We start from the raw sequence: 13,129 nt of genomic DNA, 5'->3' as shown, positions 1-13,129 counted from the left end.
CCATGTTGCCCTCGATGGGCGCCGAACATGGTGTCTCCGATGAGCTGCAAGCGGGTAATCCGAGTGGCCGTCCGTGCCCCGTTCGTTAGGGGTCGGCTAGGGGCCCAGAGGCACGCCCAAAAGTACCTGCGGGTGATCTGCCGGACCCGGTCCCCTGGCGACGGGGTCCGAGGGCTCGATGCCTCCCTCTGATGGGATTCCGTTACAAGATCGCTCCCGCTGGTCTCAGAAATGTCCTAGGGTACCTCGGGAGCGCAGCCCGAGCCTTGGTTATGTATCGAACGTACCCATGGTCATCCCTCGCTCGGCGTCTAAGGCGGCTGTGAACCCTTCGGGGGCCAGCCTTCGAACCCCTGATCAGTAATGGGCACGGAGCCCGAGTAGCCTGAGGCGGCCGTGGAACCCTTCCGAGGGGCCGACCTTCGAACCTCTGACCAGTAGTGGGTGTAGGGCCCACGCGATCTGAGGCGGCTGTCGAACCCTTCCGGGGGGCCAGCCTTCGAACCTCTGATCAGTAGGGTGGCTCGGAGCCTGGTTCCTTCACAGGGAAGGATCCTTTTCGGGGTATCCCCCTTTCCTGGTTCCTGTTGCAAGAGAGAGAAAGAGGAAAAAAGGAAAAGGATACGAAATCGAACGACACAGCGTACCTTTTTTGGCGCGGTTATTACGGCGAAGGCGAAGCGTTGCTTTCTTCTCCTGCCAGAGGCGCCGCCTGTCCCACCGCGGAGTTAATGCGACGGGGCGAGTGGTTGGCGGGGCGGCCGTTGTGCGTGCGCGAGCCGTTCGAGGAACGGAACACGGGCGCGTTGTCTTTACGCCGTGAGAGAGGGTTCTCTCGCTGCCCCCAGATGGGACGTGAGCTTGGCTGACGATGTGACCGCTGCTCCCGCCCGCCTGCCACCGCCATTACTGCCGGCCCATTTTTGGCCACACTGACCGCCGCGCCAGGCTGGCGCTGCTGGGTCGTGCACTGGTTCGCCTCGAGTCGCGGTATTGGTTCCGCAATCGAGGAGGCGCGGTGGTGGCGCAAGTCGCGGTGCGGTTGCATGCACGAAGCGTTCGGCGCGCCGGTTGCATGACACGTGGGCCTGGGCCTCCATGCTGGGCGTGTTGGGAGTCAGAGAAGTGCGCCCACTTGGCGCGGTTGCATGCCGCCTGCATGGCCGCCCGCCCCTTTCGCCCGTTGGTCTGGGCAAAAGTGGAGGGTCACTTGTAACCGCTGGGCGGTTGTGCACACCGCGCACAGCGGTTTGGCTTCTTCTGCTCTGAGCCGGCTTGCATGACATGTGGGACCCAGCCCCCGCGCCGCAGGGGAGGGCCTTGGAGCGTGTTGGAGAAGACTCAGCCCGTGACGGCTGGGGACGCAAGTAGGGATAGTCGCCTTTAAAAGGAGGGCGACCCCCCTTGGAAGGCGACCATGTCTTCGCGCTCCCTTATGCATCGTGTCTTTCCACCTTCCAAGCCCCCGTATGGGGGATACCCGCCGTCTTTCCGCCTCATCGCCGGAGGAGCGCAACTCCGTGGGAGTTGGTACCTTTCAGCCATCGTTCGGCTTCAAGGATTTTCATCATGCAGCTCGGCCGCACCCCTCCACCGGCGGTCACCCAAGATGGTGACCTCCAACTTGATGGTGGGGGAAAGCGAGCCGGGCTGCGGCCTCTGCCCCTCCCTCAGCCTCAAGGATTTTCATCACCAGGGCTGGGGAGGGGAGTGTGCCAAGTTGGGGTCGGCCCCTGCGTGGGCGGTGGCCCGCTCCTTCACTCAGTGATCGAAGGGAAGGGCGGTCGTCGTCCGTGGCGCCGGCAGCTGCACCGTGCCTGGCTCTCGGACGCGAGTGGCTTTGGAGCTGCTCGCGGCGCCGGCGTCTGCCACGGCAGCTGGAAGAGGTTCTTCCGCCGACAAGATAGCCAGGGCCGGCCATGGACCGACCTCCAACTCTACGGCCTTCTGCCCGTCCTTGCCTCACGAGTTTGGGCATGGGCGGGGGCCTCTTGGCAGCAGCATCCGCCCTGAGGTCAGTGCTGCCGCTGTTCGGCCCCCTGGAGCAGAAGTCGTCGTCGTCGCTGCTGCTGGAGCGGGCGACGGCACGCCGTTCATCGGTCTTCTGTTGCTCCGCAGGCCCTCCCCCATCGAGTGGGGTTGTTCGTATCTGCGGAGGGGGAACCGGAGTTCCGTTTGTAATGGCACTTTGAATGCCAGTGTTTTTGTTCATTGTGGCTGTCGAGGCCTGAACATGTATGTAATTTTGGCACGGAGCCGTGTTTTTTTTTCATTTTCGAGCACCAAGACTCGCCTGTTGGTTGTCTGAACCGCTTCACCAAGCGTGAGTCACCCCGTGTCAAGGTGACGAGCGAGGTATCCGTATCCCGGAGGCGTAGGAGTCCCTCGGCTCGGTCAGCCTTGTTGTCTGAGGCTTCTCTAGCTTAGTTAAAGGGACCCCTTGGCCGCTCTTCGATGAGCCGAGGCCAGGGGCAGCGATATTAGCATGAACAGGGGCAGAGTTGGCTCGAAAAGGAAACCTGGTTGGCCGGAGCCCAGCCGGGTCGTCCGTTAGCGGGACCGACGGTGGAGTTGACCAGCCGAGGCCTCGGGGCGATCGACCGAGCCGCCTGCTCGGGCTGGATTCCCGGAGAAGACCCTGGCAGCGATTGCCCGGGCGTGGTGATGACGTCGTCCTTTAGAGCGAAGATCCTTGGGCCGCGTCGCTGTCACACCCGGTTTTAAAAGGCAAACCGAATGCGAACCATGTACGTGCCAGGATCAGTTATTCACGTACACAGCAGTTACATAATATGGACATCATCACACAGTGCTCAAAATAGTATTAATAAGGGAAATAGTCGATTACATCATACGTCTGAGACGTCCATATAGTTCTTACAATAAATCAAAGTGCGGAAAAGAAACGTAGATAACGCGGCCTTCACAGGCAGCCGACTGGGGGTTGCCGCTAACCCACACCTAGAACTCGTCGTAATCTTGGAACTCCTGGAAGTCTCCTTCCACAGCTTCATCTTCGCCTGAGCAGTGGTTGCAATTCTGACAACCTGGGGGGGGGGGGTTTGGTGTGTAGAGCAAGGGTGAGTACACATCAACATACTCAGCAAGTATCCTGTTTGGCTGTAGTGGACTAGCTTTATGTAGGGATAAGTCAAGCAGTTGCTTTTAGTTGGTCAGATTATTATTTACTAGTAGAAAGCCAAGTTTTAGCATTAACCCAAGTTATTAACCCGATGTACCCTTTCCAAACGGAAAGAATACCACTTACCAGCACCATAGTCATAACCAAAACCATCAATCTCATTGCCACCTGTAAACCAAAAGGTCTCTTATCAAGTACCACTAATCACTGGAGCTCCCTTGGCCGCTCATAACCGCGAGCACGGCTGATATATCAGTTTCATGACACTCTGCAGAGGTTGTGCACTTTACCCACAAGCCGTGATTCCCTCTCTGGCCCGGGCTTGCAAGACCCTTATTCACTCCCGAGGTGAATGGCCAGGGATTCACTACGAAGCCTTTACAAAGATTCCCCGGGGCTGTAGCCACCCGTTAGGTTTCCTAAATGCACCGCACTCCTCCCCAAGGGGCGAACCCAAACTTGGCAGAGCGAGCCGCATACACCGAGCCCCATTGACGGCACGACGGCTAAGTGAACTACACCCCGGATCCTCTAATTATTCAGCTAAGGGCACCCCATTCCACCCTTATGGTTGCACTGTTTTCCCGGGCGGTCATCCATAGAACAGGTCCTTACGGAGAGGCACTCGAGAAACCGCTCGAGCCCCCTTGAAGACCACAAGTACAACATCATAATAAGAGAAGGGAAAACAGCGTATCATAGATATTCTCATCATGTTCATTGATTAGAGTTGAGCAATAGCATAAAGCTAAACAGTAATAATCCAACCCAAATAGGTAAACAAGGACATGGATAACAAAACTAGTCAATCCTTAGGCATAAATGTGTAAAGCGGGAGGTGAATTAAATAATGAATAGGACAGAGATGGGTCAAAGGACACTTGCCTCCACCAACCGACTGCTGCTCAGGGGCTTCTCCTGCGAATTCCTCGGGCTCTTCGACCGGATCGTTCTCTATGCGAGCGCAAACATACATACATCCATCCACATATTTAATACAAAAGAACAGTACACCATACAAGGGAACAAATAAAGCGAATATGCATCAAGTATGACATTTGACATTGCATTTGTTATGGTTAGAAAGAAACGGGAAAGGGTCTCGCAGGGGGGGTTAAATCTTATGCACTAACGATCAATTACAATTGGTTCTTAACAACAGAATTCTGTCACATATACACTAATGGAAACCTAATCATTTTAAGTTGATCAACATTGCACGAGATAAACAATTAACCACATGAATTAATTAGCATAACGGAATTTTAAATTAAACTTCCTATTTCAATAACATTAACAATGATTAGCCTACCTAAAATAAAATAACTATGATCACAGAAAGTAAATAAAATAAAATAATAAAAAAAAATAAAAAAACAGAGGGGGGGCGGTTGAACCGGCCCTAGGGGCGGTTGAACCGGCCGAGGGCAGGGCGCGCAGGGGCGGCCGAGCCGGGGCGGCTGAGCCGGCCGAGCGGCCAGGGGGGTGCGGCCAAGGGCCAGGCGGCCGGGGGCGGCCAGGCGGGCGGCCGGGGCGCGGCCAGGGGCGCGCGGCCAGGCGGGCACGCGGCCAGGCGGCCAAGTGGGCGGCCGAGCCAGGCGGCCGGGCGGCGCGCGGCCAGGGGCCAGGCGGGCGGCCGAGCCAGGCGGCCGGACGGCGCGCGGCCAGGGGGCCAGGCGGCCGGGGCGGTGGCCGAGGAGAGAGGAGGGGAGAGGGGAGAGGGAGGGAGGAGGGAGAGAGGGAGGAGGGGGGGCTCACCGGCGGGGGAGCGACGGCGAGGGGCGGCCGGCAGGGGGCGGCGGCGGCTTAGGGCAGGGGTAGGGGCGGCGGCGGCTTAGGGTGGGGGGAGAGAAAATGAGAGAAAATGAGAGGGAGGGAGAAAGAATTTGGGAAAAAGGGGAGGTGGGGGGCGGGCGGCTGGGCCTGCCAAGGCCCAAGAGGGGGCACCAGGGGCGGCTGGGCCGGCCGGGGTTGGCCCACGGCGCGGGAGAGAGAGAAAAAGAGGAGAGAGAAAGAGAGAGAAAAAAGAAAGAAAAGATCTTCTCCTCATTTTCGAAATCCGATCTTCCTTACATGAATGCATTTGCACTTTCAAAGCAATCAAAAGAAATGCAAGGTTCGGCATGGTGCATCAAACAACATAAAGTATTTAGGGTTTTTCTTACACGGGAAATCCAAACCGAATCCCGCTAGAACTTTGGAAAAGGGTCAAGGTTTAGCGAGGGAAAAAAGAAAAAGAAAAGGTAACGCCCGAATTTTGGCGAGTAAAGAAAAGAAAAAATTCAACTGCAAAATTCGGGGCGTTACAAACCTATCCCCCTTAAAAGAATCTCGCCCTCGAGATTCAGGGCTGGCTAGCAAAGAGCTCTGGGTACTTGGCCACTAGATCATCTTCACGCTCCCAGGTTGCTTCTTCCTCAGAGTGGTGATTCCATCTGACTTTGCACATTCTGATGGTCTTCCTTCGGGTGACTCTGTCTGCAATCTCAAGGATTTGCACTGGCTTCTCAACGTAGGTCAAGTCCTCCTGGACCTCAAGACCTTCCACTGGCAACTGCTCTTCTGGCACACGCAAGCACTTCTTCAACTGAGACACATGAAAGACATTATGCACAGCAGACAAATTCTCTGGCAAACTGAGCTGATAAGCCACTTCTCCACGCTTTGAGAGGATCTGGTACGGACCAATGTAGCGGGGTGCTAGCTTGCCTTTCACTCCGAATCTTCTGACTCCTCTGATCGGTGACACTTTCAGATAGACAAAGTCTCCGACTTCAAAACTCAGCTCTCTTCTTCTTGTGTCTGCATAGCTTCGCTGCCTCGATTGCGCTATCTTCAGATTCTCTCGGACCATCTTGATGTTCTCTTCGGCTTCAAGCAGAATGTCTGGCCCAAACACTTGCTTCTCTCCAGGCTGATCCCATTGCAACGGAGTTCTACAACTCCTTCCATAAAGCGCTTGAAACGGTGACATCTTCAAACTGGCCTGGTAACTGTTGTTATAGGAAAACTCTGCATAAGGCAATCGCTTGTCCCATCCGGACTGATCTTGCAACGCACAGGCTCTCAACATGTCTTCAAGAATTTGATTGGTCCTTTCAGTCTGGCCATCTGTCTGCGGGTGATAAGCTGAACTGAAATTCAGATGCGTGCCCAAGGCTTCATGCAACTGCTGCCAGAAATGAGAGGTGAACTGCGTTCCTCTATCTGACACTATCTTCTTTGGCACACCATGAAGACAAACGATCCGAGACATATACAATTCTGCCAATACTGCACTGTTGTAGTTGGTCTTGACAGGTATGAAGTGGGCTGACTTGGTCAAACGGTCCACCACTACCCAAATAGAATCGTAGCCGGCTCGAGTGCGAGGCAATCCGACTATGAAATCCATACCAATTTCATCCCATTTCCACTGAGGGATTTGCAACGGTTGCAACAATCCAGCTGGTCTCTGGTGCTCTGCCTTAATTCTTCGACAACTATCGCACATAGCCACATGCTCTGCGATTTCCCTCTTCATTCCGTACCACCAGAATTTCTTCTTCAGATCCTGATACATCTTCTCACTACCAGGGTGAATCGAATAGGCTGTCTCATGAGCTTCCTTGAGAATCAACTCCCGAATAGACTGGACATTGGGAACACACAAGCGGTCTTTGAACCATATCACGCCTTCTGCATCTCTTCGAAAATCTTCGCCTCTGCCATCTAGAATCAATCGCCGAATCTCACTGATCTTTTCATCATTCTTCTGCGCTTCTTTGATTTCTCGCTCCAAGGTAGGTTCCAATTCAACTGTGACTCCTCGCGAATTGTTCAGAAACCCGAGACTCAACCTGTCGAACTCCTTGGCCAACTCATAAGGCATCGGACGAGCGACCATCAGATTGACTTGACTCTTTCTGCTCAAAGCATCTGCCACTACGTTTGCTTTGCCTGGATGGTAATGAATCTCCAACTCATAGTCTTTGATCAGCTCTAACCATCTTCGTTGCCTCATGTTCAGCTCTGTCTGAGTGAATATGTACTTCAGACTCTTGTGATCTGTGTAAACATCGCATTTCTGTCCATACAGATAGTGCCTCCATGTCTTCAGTGCGTGAACCACTGCTGCCAACTCTAGATCATGGATTGGGTAATTCTTCTCATGAACCTTCAACTGTCGGGACGAGTAAGCCACAACTCTTCCCTCTTGCATCAACACACATCCCAAACCTGTGTAACAAGCATCGCAATACACCGAGAAGGGCTTGTGCACATCAGGCAAGACTAGGACAGGCGCTGTAGTCAACTTCTCTTTCAGCGCTTCAAAGGCCTCTTGGCATTTCTGGGTCCACTTGAACTCAACTTTGTTGCCTAGCAACGCTGTCATTGGTTTTGCAATCTTCGAAAACCCTTCAATGAATCGCCGATAATATCCGGCCATTCCAATGAAACTCTTGATTCCTCGAGCATCTGTTGGCGCTTTCCAGTTCAAAATGTCTGCCACTTTCTTCGGATCCACAGCCAATCCTTCCTTGTTGATTATGTGACCCAAGAACAGGACTTCACTGATCCAGAACTCACACTTACTCAACTTTGCATACAACTGGTGCTCTCGCAATCTCTGCAACACCATCCTCAAATGATCTGCGTGCTCTTCCTCGCTTTGAGAATAAACCAGAATGTCATCAATGAATACCACCACAAACTTATCAAGGTAATCCATGAATACACTATTCATCAGATTCATGAAGAACGCTGGCGCATTGGTCAAACCAAAAGACATCACTGTGAACTCATACAACCCATACTTAGAAATGAATGCCGTCTTCGGAATGTCCGAAGGTCGGATCCTGAGCTGATGATAACCTGACCTCAGATCAATCTTAGAGAACACACTGGCTCCTCTCAACTGGTCGAACAGATCTTCTATTCTGGGCAAGGGATACTTGTTCTTGATCGTGACCTCATTCAAAGCTCGATAATCAATACACATCCTCTTGGTGCCATCTTTCTTTTCCACAAATAAGACAGGGGCGGACCAAGGCGAGGTGCTTGGCCGGATGTAACCTTTCTCTGACAGCTCATCAACCTGCTTCTTAAGCTCAACCAACTCTGGTCCGGATATTCTGTAAGCTCTCTTAAAGATGGGGGCGGTTCCAGGAAGAAGCTCTATGGCAAACTCAACTTTCCGCTCTGGTGGCATACCCGGTAAATCCTTTGGAAACACATCTGGGAATTCAGACACAACCTTGATACTCTCAATTGGGTCTGGTTCACTGCTATCAACAGCTATCTGATAACAACTTCCTTTCTTTGGCTCAGGCGGGACTAACTCGGCCACCACTTCCTCTCCTAGTGGGGACACCAACTTGATTGTCCTTCTATCACAACTGATAACTGCCTGATACTTATCTAGCCAATTCATCCCTAGGATGACATCTATTCCCTGAGTACCCATTACTATAAGGTTGGCGGGAAACGCTATCCCCCTTATTTTCACACTTATATTCAAACAAATGCTATCGGCTCGAATTCTACCACCGGCTGAGTCAATTTGAATGGGGGTTGACATGGTAGTAATTGGAAGATTATGTGCTTCTACCCATGATGCAGTAATGAAAGAATGTGTTGCTCCAGTATCAAATAACACTTCTGCAATACGGGAGTCGACTGGGAACATACCTACTATCATGCTGGGGGTCTCCTGAACTGCTTCAGCCTCCAAGTGATTCAATCTTCCATGATTATAGCGCTGTTGAGGGCGATTGCCTGATCCAGGCTGAGACACATTCTGCTTTGCTAGGGCATTGGGGCCTGACTGCTGCTGGGCTGCCTTCTTCGGACATTGCATCACCCAATGGCCCTACTCTCCATAGTGGAAACATGCTCTGTTTCCAACCTGAGCTGGTGCTGCCTGACTGTTCTGCTGATTTGCTGGGGCAGGAAGACGAGGGGCCTGCTGATTCTGCCTTTGAAACTGACCTCCTGACTGATTGCTCTGACGGTTCTGGTACTGGTTCTGAGGGTACTGCCTTTGAAACTGCTGATGCTGCTGAGGTGGACGCTGGTTCTGCCTGAACTGCTGGGGTTGATTGCCTGAAAAACGAGGGCGGCTGCTGCTTCCAGGCTGGGGTCCACTGATCTTGCGCTTACGATCTTCCATCTCCTTACGCTTCCTTTCTGTCATGATCGCTCTATCAATCAGGTGCTGGAATGTCGGGAAGGTGTGATTCATCAGTTGATACTGCAGGGGGTCGACCAAGCCTCTCAGAAAACGGTATTGTCGCTTGGCGTCGGTGTTGACATCCTCAGGAGCATAGCGAGACAATTGCAGAAACCTGTCTCGATACTCACTGACAGATGATGACCCTTGCTTAAGGGCCAGGAACTCCTCCTTCTTCACTGTCATCAGACCTGCAGGCACGTGGTACTGACGAAAGCTACCTCTGAATTCTTCCCAGGTGATGGTGTCGGGGTTGGCATGGGTGGCGAGGTAAGACTCCCACCATGACTGGGCTGCTCCTCTCAACAGACGGGGACCATACAAAACTTTCTCCCTATCATCACACTGAGCGGTATGCAACTCCCGCTCCACAGTGCGCAGCCAATCTTCAGCATCCATGGGGTCAGAAGAATGAGCGAACGTTGGTGGATGACCTCTCATGAATTCAGCACGCTTGTCTCTGGGCATCTGAGGCATCTGAGGCTGAGGTGGTGCTTGCTGCTGCTGCTGCTGCTGCTGCTGCTGAATGGCGGCCAAAGTCTGACCGATGGCTTGAACTGCCTGAGTCTGCATCAGAAACATCTGCTCGATGGACATCGGGGGCGGGGGTGGCAGCTGCTGCTGCTGGGGCGCCTCATCTTGTTGACCGGCTTGCTCCTGCTGAGCACGCCTTCCTCCTCTGCGCCTGTTCTCTGACATCTGCAGAATGCAACCACACATCAGAACTGATCTGGCAAATCTTGCAGCATAAGGAAAGAGAATAGAATTCTTCAACAGCACTGAACAGATGAGCATCTTCACTGATCTCCAACACAGACCACACAGCTTCTCAGATAGAAAGGAAAGTGGAATAAAAGGTTTCCCAACTATATAACTAACTTTATTAACATAATATGTAAACCAAAATGCAGGGGATACCCACACTCTGGTGACAATCATTACAAAGATCCAAACCAAACATAGTTCATCATGACAAACATAAATGCACAGGATATAGCAAACTACCCTGTCTAACTAAGACTAACTAAGACCGAGACTAACGCTAAGACTGAAGCTTCTATGTATATATATTTCGTATTAATTACAAGATCCAACTCTAACGATCTATGGTTCTAGAGTTATCTTGGTCTTGCAGTCGGGATTGCCATAAGGCTGGTGTCCACGCTGAGGTGAGCGGTACGGGTGCTGAATCCCGACGGGAGCGGGGGAACCACCATCCAGATGACGACGTTCCGCGCGCTCAGCCCGCAGCAGGGCGATCTCAGCACGAGCCCTACTCAGCTCGTCTAATGCATGGTCCAGCTCCGTGTTTAGCACGGCGGCTAGGTTGACTGTGCTGCTCAACCTAGGATTGCCCTCACCGATGGGTGAGACAATCACGCCTCCTGTGCTGCCAGATGGACGGCGGGGGTAATACTTCAGGTCAAGACCGTCAGCTGCCCCACCGAAAACCGAGCAGTAGTGCGAAAGCGCACGCCGTGCAGCATCTTGCATGGCTGCCTCAGCTGAGTCCCGTTCAGAGATAGAATAGTGCTCTGAACAGGCCTCCGCACCCTGGAGACTGTCCTCCGGGCAGCGCACCAAGCAAGTCGCCTCCCAGCGGTCCGGGTAGACCTCGCGACTATGCTGGTAGACCACACAGTGATACTCGACAGACCAAGTATGTCGGTCAAATGCCCGACGTAGCAGGGTGTCGAGCGCATCATGGAAGTGACACCCGCGAGCAGCGTCGCGAGTGATGGGTCGAGCAACCCATCCTTCCGGCTCAGGGTTAGCAGAGAAGTCGGTGTCGTGGCTCGAGCTGTCGTCGCCATCTCCGTCGTCTGGGTCTCCTCCAGCAGCTACTCCAGAAGCTGGGGCGCCCAGTGGTGGTGCAGGGGGCGGCTCCAGAGGAAGCACAGGAGAGCAGCTCCTCACAGACTCTATCTCCTGGTGGAGCGAGAAAGAAGAGCCCTGCTGCTCCTGTCGTCGACGTTCCTGCTCCTCGCGCAGGCGGTGGTGCAGTCTCTCCAAGTGGCTGGACTGCCTGGCCACGGGACGGCGAAGCGGACGCTCAGCAAGGCGGGAGGGTAAGAAGGGGATGACTGACTTTCGTGCAGTGTGTCTAAGTCGAGCCATCTACAAAAGACATCGCAAGCAAAAGGGCGAGAACAGAATTAATATGACCAGCAAATAATGAATCATAAGTAAATGAAGGATTAGAATAAAACATGATTTTCAGCAAGGTATTATATATAGTAGAACATAGGTTTGGTCGGTAGGACCAACTTTTGAAGGGATATCAAAGTCAAGGCAGAGACAGAGGTCCATAGTCCTTAGAACGACCATTCTACTCTAGGTTAGCGGTCCTACAGTCAGCACGGCTTTGATACCACTTATGTCACACCCGGTTTTAAAAGGCAAACCGAATGCGAACCATGTACGTGCCAGGATCAGTTATTCACGTACACAGCAGTTACATAATATGGACATCATCACACAGTGCTCAAAATAGTATTAATAAGGGAAATAGTCGATTACATCATACGTCTGAGACGTCCATATAGTTCTTACAATAAATCAAAGTGCGGAAAAGAAACGTAGATAACGCGGCCTTCACAGGCAGCCGACTGGGGGTTGCCGCTAACCCACACCTAGAACTCGTCGTAATCTTGGAACTCCTGGAAGTCTCCTTCCACAGCTTCATCTTCGCCTGAGCAGTGGTTGCAATTCTGACAACCTGGGGGGGGGGGGTTTGGTGTGTAGAGCAAGGGTGAGTACACATCAACATACTCAGCAAGTATCCTGTTTGGCTGTAGTGGACTAGCTTTATGTAGGGATAAGTCAAGCAGTTGCTTTTAGTTGGTCAGATTATTATTTACTAGTAGAAAGCCAAGTTTTAGCATTAACCCAAGTTATTAACCCGATGTACCCTTTCCAAACGGAAAGAATACCACTTACCAGCACCATAGTCATAACCAAAACCATCAATCTCATTGCCACCTGTAAACCAAAAGGTCTCTTATCAAGTACCACTAATCACTGGAGCTCCCTTGGCCGCTCATAACCGCGAGCACGGCTGATATATCAGTTTCATGACACTCTGCAGAGGTTGTGCACTTTACCCACAAGTCGTGATTCCCTCTCTGGCCCGGGCTTGCAAGACCCTTATTCACTCCCGAGGTGAATGGCCAGGGATTCACTACGAAGCCTTTACAAAGATTCCCCGGGGCTGTAGCCACCCGTTAGGTTTCCTAAATGCACCGCACTCCTCCCCAAGGGGCGAACCCAAACTTGGCAGAGCGAGCCGCATACACCGAGCCCCATTGACGGCACGACGGCTAAGTGAACTACACCCCGGATCCTCTAATTATTCAGCTAAGGGCACCCCATTCCACCCTTATGGTTGCACTGTTTTCCCGGGCGGTCATCCATAGAACAGGTCCTTACGGAGAGGCACTCGAGAAACCGCTCGAGCCCCCTTGAAGACCACAAGTACAACATCATAATAAGAGAAGGGAAAACAGCGTATCATAGATATTCTCATCATGTTCATTGATTAGAGTTGAGCAATAGCATAAAGCTAAACAGTAATAATCCAACCCAAATAGGTAAACAAGGACATGGATAACAAAACTAGTCAATCCTTAGGCATAAATGTGTAAAGCGGGAGGTGAATTAAATAATGAATAGGACAGAGATGGGTCAAAGGACACTTGCCTCCACCAACCGACTGCTGCTCAGGGGCTTCTCCTGCGAATTCCTCGGGCTCTTCGACCGGATCGTTCTCTATGCGA

Source organism: Zea mays, chromosome 1, assembly GCF_902167145.1.
Source record: "Zea mays cultivar B73 chromosome 1, Zm-B73-REFERENCE-NAM-5.0, whole genome shotgun sequence".
Taxonomy (NCBI): Eukaryota; Viridiplantae; Streptophyta; class Magnoliopsida; order Poales; family Poaceae; genus Zea; species Zea mays.
Note: the sequence above shows the minus strand (reverse complement) of the source record.